This window comes from Rhincodon typus, chromosome 39 (genome assembly GCF_021869965.1).
Source record: "Rhincodon typus isolate 14 chromosome 39, sRhiTyp1.1, whole genome shotgun sequence".
Taxonomy (NCBI): Eukaryota; Metazoa; Chordata; class Chondrichthyes; order Orectolobiformes; family Rhincodontidae; genus Rhincodon; species Rhincodon typus.
The window spans coordinates 14,603,497-14,619,340 of NC_063370.1; the positions used below are offsets into that span (position 1 = coordinate 14,603,497).

Sequence of the window (15,844 nt, forward strand, 5' to 3'; positions counted from 1 at the left end):
AACGCAAGCAAAGTAGACTATTCAGCTCTTTGAGAACTGCTCCGCCATACATTATGATCATGGCTGATCGTCTAAGCCTGGTCCTACTTTTCTCCCATATCCTTTAACTCCCAAGTGCTGTATCTAACTCCCCTTTAAAATAAGCATACAATATCTTGGCCTTGACTGCTTTCTGCAGTATGAATTTCACAGGCTTACCTTTTTCTCCAGGTGGAGAAATTTCTCCTCTTGGTTGTAAATAATTTCCTTGGACTGTGATCCCTGGTTCTGGACTCCCTGCCTGTCTTCAGAAACATTCTCCTCTTGTATCGATCCTATCTAGTTCTGTTATAGCATAGGATGGGAGAGGGCCATTTGGCCCTTTCGAATCTACCTGTTTTAATGAGATCATGGTTGATCTGATTGTGGCCTCAATTCCACTGAGGAAGGGTCACCGGACCCGAAACGTTAACTCTGTTTTCTCCTTCACAGATGCTGCCAGACCTGCTGAGTTTTTTTCAGCAACTTTGTTTTTGTTCTCAATTCCACTTCCCTGTTTTCACTTCTAACTTGACGTTTGAATAAATTTGATGACCCAGCTTCTTCTGCTTTCTGGGGTGAGAATTTCACCGACCTAGAGATCTCCTCTCTTCCATCTTAAAATAAAATACTTCTCTACCTAGTTCTAGTCCCCTCCACAAGTAAAGGTGTCCTCCTGTATCCAGCCTGTCAAGTCCCCTCAGGACCTTGTATATTTCAATTAGGTTGCCTCCCATTCTTCTAATGGATGAAAGCCAAACCTTTCCTCTCAAAATCAGGCATTCATCCCAGGAACGAATTATGTAAATGTTCTGAACTTCCTTTGTTACCATCACCTATTAGTGACCTCTACTTTTGCATGTGTTCATAAGTAGTAACCTTGGTCTAGATCTTTCTATCTGGGAACTTTGAGTGGGGCGCAGTAATGAGTTGCAGATGGTTTTAGTAGTGATCCAGGTAGCACAAATTTTGATCAAAGTAAAAGGCAAGTTTTGTCTTTTGCTTTACATCTTACATTCATCAAAGAGAAAACCAATGTTTATACTGCTCAAGAGGAGAATGCCTGTAAGCGTTCACTTGCCAACCAATCACAATCTCCTCTCATGCAGTATAAATATTATTTTTCCCCTTAAATTGGTATTGTTGCGAATTGCCCTGAGGAACTCAAGTCAAAGCGCTTCAACAAAACATTTCTGAAAAAGGGTCCTGACCCGAAACATCAGCTTTCGTGCTCCTCTGATGCTGCCTGACCTGCTGTGTTCCTCCACCTCCACACTGACTCCAGTATCGGCAGTTCTTACTATCTCTCAACAAAATGTATTGTCTTTTTAACAAAACTCAAGTTACCCAAGAGTTAGAGCAGGTTTAATTCCTCTGCTGTTTCCGGGTTACTATTGAAGCAGGCCTGTCGGAAGCTTCCAAAGTTGATGACTCTAATTCAGAGTTGGGAAATTTTTCAGAGGAGTCCAGACTCCAAGTAATTTCCCATTGGAAATTCCAACACACAGGGCAAATCCCAGGGTATCTGCTGCATAGCATCATCCTGAACCATGCCCTGTCTGTTTCAGCAACAACAATCTTCCCACTGGGAGATATGGACCATTCTCCCTGTGTTAAGCTAAAGTCACCGTAGTCCTAGCAGACCATAATGCTGCTCTCATTGGAGAGACACGACTGGGGGTTGTTTAACCCGAGGGGCATCACATGTCAGGGGAGGGGACAGATTGAGGAGGAGAGTTTTTCAGGGCAACCTTAGCCAGTGCAAGAATTGAACTCATGTTGATGTTACTCTGCATTGCAAACCAATTGTCCAACCAACCCAGCTAACCTTTCATAATTTTAAAGACATTTATTTGGTTGCCCATTAGCCTTCTTTCAAGATTGCAAATAATTTTGACTCAGTAGTTATAGAGTCATACAGCACGTCCGTGCTGACCACGTTTCCCAATCTAAATTAGTTGCACTTGCCTGTGTTTGACCCATATCACTCTAAACCTGCCCTATTCATGCACCCATCCAAATGTCTTTTACATGTTGTAACTGTACCTGCATCTACCACTTCGTCTGGCAGTTCATTCTGCATACAAACCGCCAAAGAAAGTTGCCCCTCGGGTCCCTTGCAAATCTTTCTCTTCTCACCTTTAAACCTAATGCCCCCTAGTTTTGATCTCCCCTAGCCTAGAGGAAAGACCTTTTTGCTATTCACCTTTATCTATCCCTCTCATGAAGTGTAGACCACCCTTGAAGAGGAAGGGTAAGCGGGCAGTAGTCATGGTCCATCTCTGTGCAAATGGAATAGTTGGAAAGAGGGACAAGGATTTTGGTAACTAGGAAAGAATTAAAGAATCAGGGCCTCAAGATAGTCACGTCTGGCTCACTTTCAGTGCTATGTATAGTGAGTGAAGAAATAGTAGTGTGCAGGCAAGTCCATAGTAGGTGAGATGATGCAGGTGGGATGGTTTTAGAATGAGTGGCATGGTTGTTCAGTGGTTAGCACTGCTGCCTCCCAGTGCCAGGGACCTGGGTTTGATTCTAGTCTTGGGTGACACTGGAGTTTGCATGTTTTCCCTATATCTGCGTGGGTTTCCACTAGGTGCTCCAGTTTCCTCCCACAGTCCAAAGATGTGAAGGTTAGGTGGATTTGCCATGCTAAATATAGGGTTATAGGAATAGAGTAGGGGGTTGGGTCTGGGTGCATGCTCTTGGGAGGATTGATGCAGACTGGATGGGCCAAATGGCCTCTTTCCATACTTATGAGGGTTCTATGTTCTACTCCTTGACTATTGGAACTGGCTTGGGGAAGTGGATCAGTACGAGCCAGACAGGTTGCATCTAATAAAATCAGACTGAAAGTAGTGATCAGGCGACGCATTTTGGGAGGACTAACAAGACAAGGGAGTACACATTGAATGGTAGGATTCTAGAAAGTATGGAAGATCAGAAGGACTTGGGTGTGCATGTCCATAGATCCTCAAAGGCAGCAGGACAAGTAGATAAGGTGGTTAAGACATTTGGGATGCTGGCCTTTATTAGTCAAGGCATTGAATGCTAAAACAGTTAATGATAGAGCTATATATTACGTTAGTTAAGCCATAGATGGAGTACTGTGTACAATTCTGATCGTCAGACTACAAGATGAATATGATTCACTAGAGAAGGGGCAGAGGGGATTCACTGGCATGTTGCCTGGTCTGTAGTGTTTCAGCTATGAAGAGAAACTAGATAGGTTGGTGTTGATTTCTTTGGCGCAGAGAAGGCTAAGGGGGAAATCATGTTGAGGAGTATAAAGTTCTGAGGGGCATAGATAGGTTAGACCAAGGGGAAAAACTTTGCCCTTGGCAGAGGGGTCAACAAACGGGAAATATCTTTAAGATAAGGAGTGTTGTGCCAGCTGGTTTTAAAGCCAACAATCATGACATTGAGCACAAATGCATGACATTGAGCACAAATTAATAAATTGTTATGATTGATCAGCTCAGAAGAGCAAGTTCAAATGAGGGGGCTGACCTCTGGAGCCCACCTATGCCTTACTTCTTTAATAAATGCCTTAAACAATTCAGATCTGCATTGTGGCTGAGATACATCATGTTTTAAAGCAGTTTCTGTTATCAGTCTGTGACTTAAGACACCACCAAATATGTAACATTCTTCTGACCAGAAAAGCCCAAAATAGAAAAAGTTGTAAACTCTTCTTTGTGAGGAATTTTCTGGTCGTGAAATTCATCTAAATATTTATGGCACGCAGCTAGCAATTCTTCAACAATGACCAGGCTGAGTTAAACAAAACCCGCTTTGGCTGGTACTGTAGGCTTGTAACATCAGCGGGACCTTCAGTTAGAAACACTGCTCTCAGTCTCTATCCGAGAATGCTGAATGTTCACTCTCAACACATTTTCATTCAAAGGTCAATCCCTCTCTTACTGTAGAATGTAGCAGACCTCAGCGCCGCTCTCAGTTAATTACACCACTGTAGGACCATTGTAAATAGGATTTAATTGAGGCACATCGTAGCTAGGAATGTAAGAACATAGGAAAATCATATGTAGAAAATCAGTAATTATAAATAACTACATGAGCATATAAGTATTGTATTGAGGAAAGTAAGAAACATTGTAAACAAGAATATTGTCATGAATGTAGGAATTTCATAAATAATAACAGGAATATTGTAACAGGAATGTAGGGATATTGTAAATTAATATGTACAGTATCATAAGTTCATACACGGGCATTATAATTTACAATTGTAACTTCAGAGGTAGGACTATGGTAACTTAGAATATAAAGACAGAGGAAAAATCTGTATAGAAAGGTAGTAATATATATGTAGTATTGAGAAATGTAAGTAACATTGTAAATGAGAATCTTGTAGCAGGAATGCATGGGTATTGTAAATTAGAATGTAGAAAGAGTGTAATTTGGAATGCAAGAATATTGTTAATTGAAAGCTGTAATTTTGAACTTGGGAATATCATAAATTGGAACATAGGAACATTGTAAATAGAAATATAGATTATTGTAAATTTTGAACATAGGGTTATCTTAAATTTAGAATGAAGGAATATTGTAAACCGGAAAATCAAAGAATCATACAGTATAGAAGAGGCCCTTTGGCCCATCTAGTTTGTACTACCAAAAAATACACTACAATCTACACTAATCCCATTTGCCTGCACTAGGCCCATAGCCTTTAATCTTATAACACTTCAATGCTTGTCCAAGTACTTTTTAAAGATAGTGACATTACCCACCTCAACTACCTCCCAGGCACCACCCTCTGGGCAAAACAATTTTTCCCCTGTTCACCCCTGCCAAAAACCTTTTGCCTTTCACCTTTAAAAATGTGCCTCCTTGTTCTTAAGGGGAACAGCTGCTTTCTATTCATCCTGTCATTCCCCTCCATTATCTTATACACTGCTTTCAGGTGCCTCCTCAACCTCTTTTGCTCCAAAGAAACAATCTTAGCTTATCCAGCCTCTCCTCATAGCTGAAATGTTCCGTTGTAAATTAAACCATAGGACTATGATAACTTAATGTGGGAATGTTGTAAAAATGTAGGAACACTGCGAAATTATATATGGAAAAGTTGTAAATAACTAAGAATGTAAGCATTGTATTGAGGAATGTAAGAAGCACTAAATTGAAATATTGTAACAAGCATGTATGACTATTGTAACTAAGAACATAGAAATATTGCAAGTTGGAATGTAAGAATATCTTAATTTGGAATATATGAATATTGTAAATTGGAACTTGGGAATATCATAAATTTGAACATAGGAATATTTTAAATAGCAGTGTAGGGTTATCAGTAAATTTAGAACACAGGAATGTAATATATAGGCACATATATCAGAACGTAGGACCATTATAAATAGAAATACAAGAACATTAATAGGAATGCAAGAATATTGTAAACTAGAACACAAGAATGTTTGTAAATAGAAATGTAGGAATATTGCAAATTAGAATGTGGGAACTCTCTAAGTACATACATTGTGAATTAGAATGTTGGGATGTTGTAAATTTAAAAAAGAATGATGATAGGTGATTGGAATGTGGTAGTGTACATGAAAAGATGGGAAGATTGTAAATAGAGCCATCATAAATAGGAACATGGTACATTAGAATGTAGGGATAACTTAAAGAATAAGGAATTATTGTAAAGGAAATACTGTAACTTAAAATGTCAGGTATTGTAAATTAGAAAGTAGGGTGTTGCAAGTTGGATTGTAGAAACATTGTATGTTAGAATATAGGAACCTTGCAAAAAAAGGTGGGAGTATTATCAACTGCAACATACCATTATTAATAGCAATATCATGAGTAGGATTATAAGAGTATTGTAAGTAAAAACATAGTGGTTCAGTGGGAATGCTCTCCACTGGTGTAAGGGCAGCACTTAGTGGTCAGTACCGCTGCCTCACAGTGCCAGGGACCCAGGTTTGATTCCAGCCTCAGGCGACTGTCTATGTGGAGTTTGCACATTCTCCCCGTGTCTGTGTGGGTTTCCTCCGGGGTGGGTCTAGGTGGGATGCTCTTCAGAGGGTCAGTTTAGACTCGATAGGTCGAATAGCCTGCTTCTACACTATAGAAATTCTATGGTTAGACTCACACCTTGCACAAAGGCAGATGGTTGTGGTTGTTAGAGGTCAATCATTTCAGTTCCAGCATATTTCTGCAAGAGTTCCTTGTGCATTTCTTTTTTATCATTGCAGATCACCCATATAATGAGTTAAAACAACAATTAATAAACGCTACCACCAGGGGCAGTGCAACAACAACAATATAGAGAGAGTAGGGAAAGGAGGAGGGAGCTAAATTAAAAAGGAGGAATTGGAGGGGGTAATAATGCACTCTTCAGTTCTTTGGGGTAGTGTCCTTGGTTTAACAATCTTCAGCTGCTTTATCAATAACTTCACCTCTGTCGTAAGGTAAGAAATGAGGATGTTCTCTGAGGACTGCCCAACGTTCAGTGCCATGTGTGACTTCTCAGGTATTGAATCCATGTCCTTGTAAGGCAGCAAGACCTAGACAATATCCAGTTTTGGGCTAACAAGTGCTAAGTAATATTCACCAGGCAATGACCATCTCCAACAAGAGACAATTTAACCAATACCCCTTGTCATTCAATGATGTTACCATTACTGAATCCTCCACTATCTGTATTCTGGGGTTACCATTGATCATAAACTGAACTGAACTGGACTAGCCATATAAATATGGTGGCTACAAGGATAGTTCAGATTTTGGGCCTCCTGATTCCCTAAAGCCTATCCATCATCTATTAGGCAAAAGTCAGGACTGTGAAGGAATACTCTCCACTTTCCTGGATGGGTGCAGCTCCAACACACTCAAAACATTTGACACCATCCAGGATGAAGCAGCCCGCAACCCTCTGCCACTGATGTTCAATAGCTCTACAAGATGAACTGCAGAAATTCACCAAGGCTCCATAAGTAGCATCTTCCAAACCCATTAACACTTCCAGCTAGAAAGCTAATGGCAGCAAATACATAGAAACATCGCCACCTATAAGATCCCTCCAAGTCACACACCATCCTGACTTTGGAAATATATCACCATTCCTTCACTGTCACTAGGTCAGAAATCCTGGAATTCTCTCCCTAATGGCATTGTGGGTCAACCTACATGAAACAGACTGCAGTTATTTCAGAAGGCAGCTCACCACCACATTCTCAAGGGCAACTAGGAATGGACAATAAATGCTGGCCAGCCAGTGATATCCATATCCTGTGAATGAATCAAATAAAAGGATGTAAATGGAATTATCATAAATGGAAATGATACAGAAACATTATGCAGTTGAACACAAACTTAATTTTCTGCTCTGTTATAATAGACATAACACTGCTGGGCTGTATGGAGTTTCTGGGGTCATGCTCACAAATGTCAGTGCTGAGCAATCCCGATAGCTCGATGTCAATGAGTCTGGTTCAGTGTTGATCGCTGTAGGTTCCAGAATAAGCAGGTGGGATGGATTCAACATGGGTCGCTGTAGATCCCAGAATGAGAGGATGGGAAAGGTACAGCATGGATCCTTGGAGGTTCCAGGTGACCATAAGGGGTACAGACATGGTCGTGGGGATATTTGGCAATTGCCAAACACTTGCCCAAGTTGGATATCAACACTAGCATGTCCAGACTTTTCAATGGACTGCACCATCCCAGACTTGCAGAATGCTGGTGCCTTGTTTATTCAGTGCTGAACTCCAAAATGAACAGCCTATAGTTTCAGTACAGTGCTTGCTTCACCTCCTGCTTTCATATCAACCCTTAAACTACTGATACTCAATACACTTATCATCAGAATTGATTTCTCTGATGTCTTTTCCAGCCCAACCTCTATTCTGTAAATTACTGATGCTCAACTGTCTGTATTCTATCCCAGGCTATGTTCAGTCGCATATTTCCCTCTGTCCTCGCATCTGCATCAATTCCCCATGCAACCCTGTGCACCAAGTGTGAGGAATGAAAGAAAGGACTTGCATTTGTATAGTGCCTTAAAGCAGCCCAGTGCACTTAACAGCCAGTGAAGTGGAGAGTCACTGCAATGATGGAGGAGCCATGGAATTAGGGTAAATGTGGAAAAAACAGAAATTCCTGGAGAAGCTCAGCAGGTGTGGCATCATCTGTGGAGAGAAAGCACAGTAAAATTGAGACCAATGACCCTGCTTCAAAACTGATGGTTGCTAAGAAAAGGTGGTATATATGCTGAAGACAGAGAGTGGAGAGGTAAAAGGAGCAAACCGAGATGGAGCTCAAAGAGAGAACAACAGTTAGAGAGGCAAAGGGATGGATGATAGTATGCTAAGGAGAAAGAAAAGCTGATAATGGGGACCATAAGTAGGTGAAAATGGGTTGACTATGCTGAAAGCCGTCCATGTCATGACAGGGCCTGAAGTGTGGGGATGGGTAAAGGACATAGGAAAAGGTGCTTAGGCTCTAAAATGATTAAACTCAATGTTGAATCCTGAAGGCCACAGGATCCCCAACTAGAAAATGAGGTGCTGTTCTTTCTGTTTGTGCCGAGCCTTGGTGGAGCACTGCAGCAGGCCTGAGATAGAAATGTTGGCCAGGGAACCGGAAGTTCTGGGTCATTTTTGCAAACAGAACATAGGTGTTCTGCAAAGTGGACACCCAATCTGCGTTTTGTCTCCTCAATGTAGATGGAACCACATATTGGACAGTGAATGCAATTAGACTAGATTGAGTAAAGTGCAGGTAAGTTGCTGCTTCACCTGGAAGGTATATTTAGGAGCCATGGATAGTGAGGGAGGAAGTAAACAGCCAGTTGTGTAGCTTCTGCGAGTCCATGGGAAGGGGCTATGGCAGTTGGAGCTGTTGGGAGTAGAGGAGGAGTGCACTAAGGTGTTCCAGAGGGAATGGTGCCTGACATATGCTGACTATGGAGGGGTGACTGGTGGTGGCATCCCACTGGAGATAGTGGAAATGACGCCTAATGATCCTTTAGATGTGGATGCCAGTGGGATGGAAACTAAGGACTGGGAGACCCTATCAGTGTTGTGAGAGGAGTGAGAAAGTGTGAGGGCAGAACTGTGGGAAATGGGTGGGATATGGTTCAGGGCCCTGTCAACCACGGTGGCTGGGAATCCTAGGAAGAAAGTGCACATTTCTGAGGCCCCTCCAGAAGTGGTATTGTCAGAACAGACAGAGATGGAGAAACTGCGAGAATGGAATGGAGTCTTTCCGGGAAGCAGGGTTGAGGATGTATAGTTCAGGTAATTGTGGAAGTTAAAACCGAAAGAACTGCAGATGCTGCAAGTCAGGAACAAAAACAAAGTTGCTGGAAAAGCTCAGCAGGTCTGGCAGCATCTGTGAAGGAAAAAGCAGAGTTAACGTTTTGGCTCCAGTGACCCTTCCTCAGAACTGTTCTGTTCCCCAGTTCTGAGGAAGAGTCACCAGACCCGAAACGTTAACTCTGTTTTTTCCTTCACAGTTGGTGCCAGACCTGCTGAGCTTTTCCAGCAACTTTTTGTTTTCGTAACTGTGGAAGTTGTTATGTTTATAGTGTATATTGGTGGCCAGCCTATCCCCAGAGGTGTTGAGGAAGGGAAATGAGGATTCAGAGATAGACTAGATGAAGGTAGAGCAGGGTGTAAATTAGAAGCAAAATTGATAAATTTCTCCAAATCTGAATGAGAGAAGAAAGGAGCATTGATGATGTCATCAACATACCGGAGAAAGTGTTGTGAGGAGGAACAAGGATTGTTTCACCTGCCCCCCCACAGTCCCCTCCCCTTAACCCAGGAATCAATCTTATGAATCTTTGCTGCACTGCTGATGCAAGTATATTCCTTCTGGGGTAAGGAGACCAAAACTGTACAGTATTCTGGATGTAGTCCCCATTAACACATTCTACTGTTATACTAAAATAAAGCAAAATACGGCGTTTGCTGGAAATCTGAAACAAAAACAGAAATTGCTGGAAAAACTCAGCAGTTCTGGCAGCATCTGTGGAGAGAAAGCAGACTTAACATTTCAAACCTTCTTCAGAACTGATAGTAGCTAGGAAACACTCACAGAAGGTGCAACACCTGCCCGTTTACTTCCTCCTCCTCACTATCCAAAACTCCAGAGACACTTTACAGGTGAAGCAGCGATTTACCTGTACTTCAGTCAAGCTAGTCTGCTGCATGCAGTGCCCACATGTTATCTCCTCTACATTGGTGAGATGAAACGCAGACTGGGAGACTGGTTTGCTGAACACCTACATTCCGTCTGCAGAAATGACCCGAGCTACCTGTTGCCTGCCACTTCAACACACCACTGTGTTCCCTGGCCAACACTTCTGTCTCAGGCTTGCTGCAGTGCTATAGCAAAGCTAAGCGCAAGCTGGAAGAACAGCATCTCATTTTGCACTTGGGGACCTTTCAGCCTTCAGGAGTCAATATTGAATTCAATAATATTATAGCCTGAACACTATTTTCTGTGTTCTTTACCCACCACCACACCCCGGGTTTGCCATTTTCACCTTCTTGCGGTCACCGTTATCAGCTTCTTTTTCTCCTGAGCGTGTTATCACCATCCTTTTTTCTCCCTAACTGTCGCTTTCTCTCTGGGCTCCCTCTCTGCCTATCCATTCACTCCTTCTACCCCTCCACCCTACTCCTTGTCTTCAGCATAAATGCTATCTTTTCCTAGCTACTATCAGTTCTGAACAAGATTTGAAACGTTAACTCTGCCTTTTCCCCACCGAGGCTGCCAGACTCGCTGAGTTTCTCCAACAATTTCTGTTTTTGTTTCAGAGTTCCAGCATCTGCAGTATTTTGCTTTATTTCAGTACAACAGTAGAATGTTTTAATGGGGAGTACATCTGGAGTACTGTGCAGTTTTGTTCTCCTTACCTAAGGAGGAATATACTTCCATCAGCAACAGTGCAGCAAAGATTCACAAGATTGATTCCTGGGTTGAGTTTAAGTAAATTGAGCCCTAATGCTTCAGGACTTTTGAAGAATGAGAGGTGATCGTTTTAAAACATACAACATTTTATAAGGACTCAATCCACTCCCACCCCCTAGAACTAGAATCGAGAACACTATACAGTCTCAGAATAAGGGAACGTTGAACAACCTATCATTCAAATTTATAATCTTTGCAACTGTTAAATCCAGGTGCTTCTGGAATTGAGGGAGGCAGGAAATGTAGTTGAAGCTGAAGATCATGATAGTGAATGGTAGAGCATGCTTAATGAGCCAAATGGTCTACTCCTGCTCCTATTATGCCCCTAAGTTGCCATAAACGACAACGTGATAATAATTAGATTACCTAGTTTTGACAATGGAACAAAAACAAAGTTGTTGGAAAAGTTCAGCAGGTCTGGCAGCATCTGTGAAGGAAAAAAACGAAGTTAACGTTTCGGGTCCAGTGACCCTTCCTCAGAACTGGGAAACAGAACAGTCACTAGACCCGAAATTTTAACTCTGATTTTTCCTTCACAGATGGTGCCAGACCTGCTGAGCTTTTCCAGCAACTTTGTTTTTGTTCCTGATTTACAGCATCTGCAGTTCTTTCAGTTTTTATTTAGTTTTGACAATGTTGGCTGCGAGCAAACATTAGTCAATGAGAGACAAAGGGAATGTCTCCAGTATTCTTCACGAAAGTGGTGTATGATCTTTGATGCCCATCTGAGAGGGCAGTGTCTCAGTTTAACACATCACCCTCAATACTGTGTTGGAGTGCCGGCTATGATCATATCGTGCAGATTCAAGGAGTTGGGTGTGAACCCATACTCTCCCATGACTCAAAGGCAACAATTCAACCCGCTGAGCCTGGGCTTCTTGACTTCCACCCTGACATTTCCCTTGTAATTCACGGACATCTGATCCTCACACATCCCCCCCACTACAGGCCACCAACCAACTCGCCACTACTCTGTGCAGTTCTTTGCTGAATGCTGTCCCCATTTCCACTTCCTTCTCCACCTTAACCAAAACATTTTCAGGCCCTTTAGGCTTAGTGTTGTCACTCTGCCTGATCTGTGGCCCATTGCCAACCCTGTGCGGCATCTCAGGATCTTCTCTCTGTTGTAAAGTTTAGTGCAAAGTTATTGCTGGTTTGCTGTCAAAAGTGTTAACCATCTATTTGTAATAAAATTGACCCTCCAAGATGTGGGGTTTTAAACTAGTTAAGATAATTGCAGCGGGGTGAATTCTGTCTCAAGACAGAAGCTGGAACAGCCCAGGCAGTCTAACACTCCCTGCAACTGACTGAGCTTCCAGCAAAGATTGACATCCTGGACAGCCCCATCAGCCTGATGTCAGAATGGCCTGAACCAATCGTCCGAGGGGGCCCACCTCCTGGGACAGTGCCAACCTTGCCTCCCTTACTCACACGGGGGCTTGTGCTGCCTGTCAGGCTCTCCCAGTCTGTTCATCACAGAGTGCAGGGTGTTACAGAGGACTCCAGCTTCATCGTGTTCTCCTGGCTAGTTCCACACCGAGCCAGGGCTCCACGGGAGAGGATAAAGCACTGAAGGTAAATGCAGTTCTTTCAGTTTTCCATGGTGTAACTTTTTTTTTCTAATTGCAGTCCTCTGTGTCTCAAAAGAAAAGATTAACCCTGAGAAAGTTCACATTTCCTGAAGAGTTAGTGTTGAGCTGAGGCTTAACTGTAGAGCCAGTTTTAAGTTTCTGGATGTAAGGAGCCTCAGTTCTTTGGCATTTTTTTATATTTACAAGAGAGAAGGGAGTGAATCAAATTGTCTTGTTTTGATTAACTGTTTAAACATTTTAAAATTGTGCCTCAAGTTTGCTATTCCTGCTAATGCACATTCTTTGTAATTGACACTGTGTAAAATGAAATATCCTTTATTCAAGTCACTGTTCACTGTCATTATGTGGATGCTAAATTTTCTAACAATTCCGACTATCTGATCAGCGCTGAGATGGGTTTCAAAACCCTCTGAATATCCATTATAGGATCCCCCTAAAACATGAATTTGTGTGGACTCTGGGGATTTATCACTCACCCAGAGCTGACTACCCAGTCCACACTCACTTGGAAATGGTGATGAATTACTGGGGCATGCTAGGGAGCTGTCAGTCTTTGTGGCTTCCGTATCCCAGAGAGAGTCGGTGTATGTGGGACCCTTACCCCAGAGAGAGTTGGTGCGTGTGGGACCCTTATCCCAGAGAGAGTGGGTGTGTGTGGGACCTGCACCCCAGTGAGAGTCGGTGTGTGTGTGTGGGACCCATATCCCAGTGACAGTCAGTGTGTGTATGGGACCCATATCCCAGTGACAGTCAGTGTGTGTATGGGACCCGTACCCCAGTGAGAGTCAGTGTGTGTGTGCCTGTACCCCACTGAGAGTCAACTTGTGTGGGAGCCATTTTCCAGTGAGATTCAAAGGTCTTAGGAAGGGGATTTCATCGTTGATCTCCGGTGTCGAATTCTCGAATTCACTGATGCAACAATCACTATGTCCCGGGAGGGACAGTCAGACTGGATGTGTGTGAGCAATCAGTCTCCTATTGTGCAGGTTGGGTGTGGAGTGTAGACCAATTAATGATCACCTACTGTGTACTGTGTAATCGTATGGCTGTGTTATGATATATTGTTTTTAAATGTGGAAAATGAAGATGGTGTGAATTATGACATTGCGACACTAACCCTCCCTTTTCACCTAACCCTCCCTTTATAAATGCAAAATAAAAACAGAAACTACTGAAAATGCAGCAAATTAATCTGCATTATTGAGAGAGAAACAGCAGTAACATTTTCAGTTGATTTTTTTTATTCGTACTGAAAATGTTTCCAGATTTTTGAGGTTATCAGTAGTACCTGTGTGAGAGCGGGGAATAAGTAAAACAAATGGTGTCTATCAAAGAGGGAGAGTTGAAATGACAGACAGAATGATGGTATAAATGACAGTATGAAAAATGAAGAAATGGCTGTTTCTAGAAGAAGTATAAGTTGCAATTGGGGAATTGTTCAGTTAAAGATCTTCATGAAATGTCAGTGGCCTGAACCATGAACTCTGCTTCTCTTTGCATTGATTCCTGAGTCTGCTGAGTACATGCAGCATTTTCAGTTCCTATCATCAGTCTCTGTTACAAAAAACATGGGCAATGTTGTTGGTTTCAAATTGTTAAACTCAGTGCAACTGTACCTTGCCACATTGAGTTGAGCTGTTCCTTGAGTGAATGTTGTTCTTCATTTGAAGAATGAATAAGGCACAGATCAGAGTTAGACGGAGATTTCCCGATTGTGTCAGATTCACATCCTTTATGGCAGGGATACTCAGTCCTGTTAAATGCTCAGTACTGGGATACTCAGTGCAGGGACACTTCTGTTACACACTCAGTACTGGGACACAATGTCCTGTTACACATACAGTGTTGGGTCAGTCAGTCCTGTTACACACTCAGTGCTGGGACAAACACATCTGTTACACATGCAATTAGTCAGTACTGGGACACTCAGTTCTGTTACATGCGGTGTTGAAACACACAGTCCTGTTACACACTCATTGCAGGGACAGACAGACCTGTTACACACACAGTGCTGGGACACACTCTCCTGTAACACACTCAGTGCTGGGACACACTCTCCTGTTCCATACTCAGTGCTGAGACAGACAGCCCTGTTACACACTCAGTGCTGGGACACACAGTCCTGTTACATACTCAGTGCTGGGACACACAGTCAAGTCACAATCAGTACTGGGACACCCCGTCATATTACATATTCAGTACTGGGACATTCAGTCCTGTTACACACTCAGTACTGAGTCACTCAGTTCCTGTTACACACTCAGTGCTGGGACACTCAGTCCTGTTATACACTGAGCACTGGTACACACAGTACTGGGATACTCAGTTCTGTTACATACTCAGTAATGGGACACAGTCCTGTAAAACACTGAGTGCTGGGACACACACTCCTGTGACACACAGTCCTGTTACAAACACATTTAGTCCATTCTGGGACTCGCAGTCCTGTGACAAATGCAGTAGTGGGACAAACAGTTCTGTTACACACTCAATGTTGGGATACTCAGTCCTGTTACACACTCGGTGCTGGGACACCCAGTCCTGTTACACACTCTGTGATGGGTCAGTCAGTCCTGTTACACACTGCATGCAGGGACAAGCAAATCTGTTACACACACTGCTGGGCACGCTGTCTTGTTACACATTCAGTACTGGGACACACCGTCCTGTTACATTTTCAGTGCTGGGACACACACAGTTAGTCAGTACTGGGACACTTGATCGTGTTACACACTCAGTACTGGGGTACTCAATCATGTTACACACTCAGTACTGTGGCACTCAACCGTGTTGCACACTCAGTACTGGGGCACTCAACCGTGTTACACACTTAGTGCTGTGACACACAGTCCTGTTACACACTCAGTGCTGGGACACTCAGTCCTGTTACAGACTCATTGCTGGGTCACACACTCCTGTTACACACACAGTTAGTCAGTACTGGGAAACTCAGTCATGTTACACACTCAGTACCTGGACATTCAATCATGTTACACACTCAGTACTGGGACACTCAGTTGTCTTACATACTCAGTGCTGGGACACCCAGTCCTGTTATACACTCACTGCTGGGACAAATAGACCTGTTACACAGACACTGCTGGGCACACGGTTCTGTTACACACATTGTTAGTCAGTGCTGGGACACACAATCCTGTTACACACTCCATGCTGGGATACTCCTGTTACACAGTCCGTCCTGGGTCAGTCAGTCCTGTTACACACACACTGCTGGGACACACAGTCCTGTTACACACTCGGTGCTGAGACATGCAGTAATGTTACACACA

At 42.9% G+C, this 15,844-nt stretch overlaps 1 protein-coding gene across 5 annotated transcripts in view; it reads left to right on the forward strand.

The window, feature by feature from the left end:
* The first annotated feature begins 12,428 nt into the window (after positions 1 to 12,428).
* LOC109917040 (neuroblast differentiation-associated protein AHNAK-like) overlaps positions 12,429 to 15,844 on the forward strand; it is a 73,493-nt gene continuing 70,077 nt past the window's right edge. For 2 of the 5 annotated variants that reach the window (XM_048618293.1, XM_048618294.1), the window contains exon 1: positions 12,434 to 12,537. The gene's annotated coding sequence lies outside the window, so the exon portion shown is untranslated. Of the gene's footprint in view, positions 12,538 to 15,844 lie in introns of all 5 variants that reach the window. The other 3 variants (XM_048618296.1, XM_048618295.1, XM_048618297.1) reach the window with 2 other exon arrangements.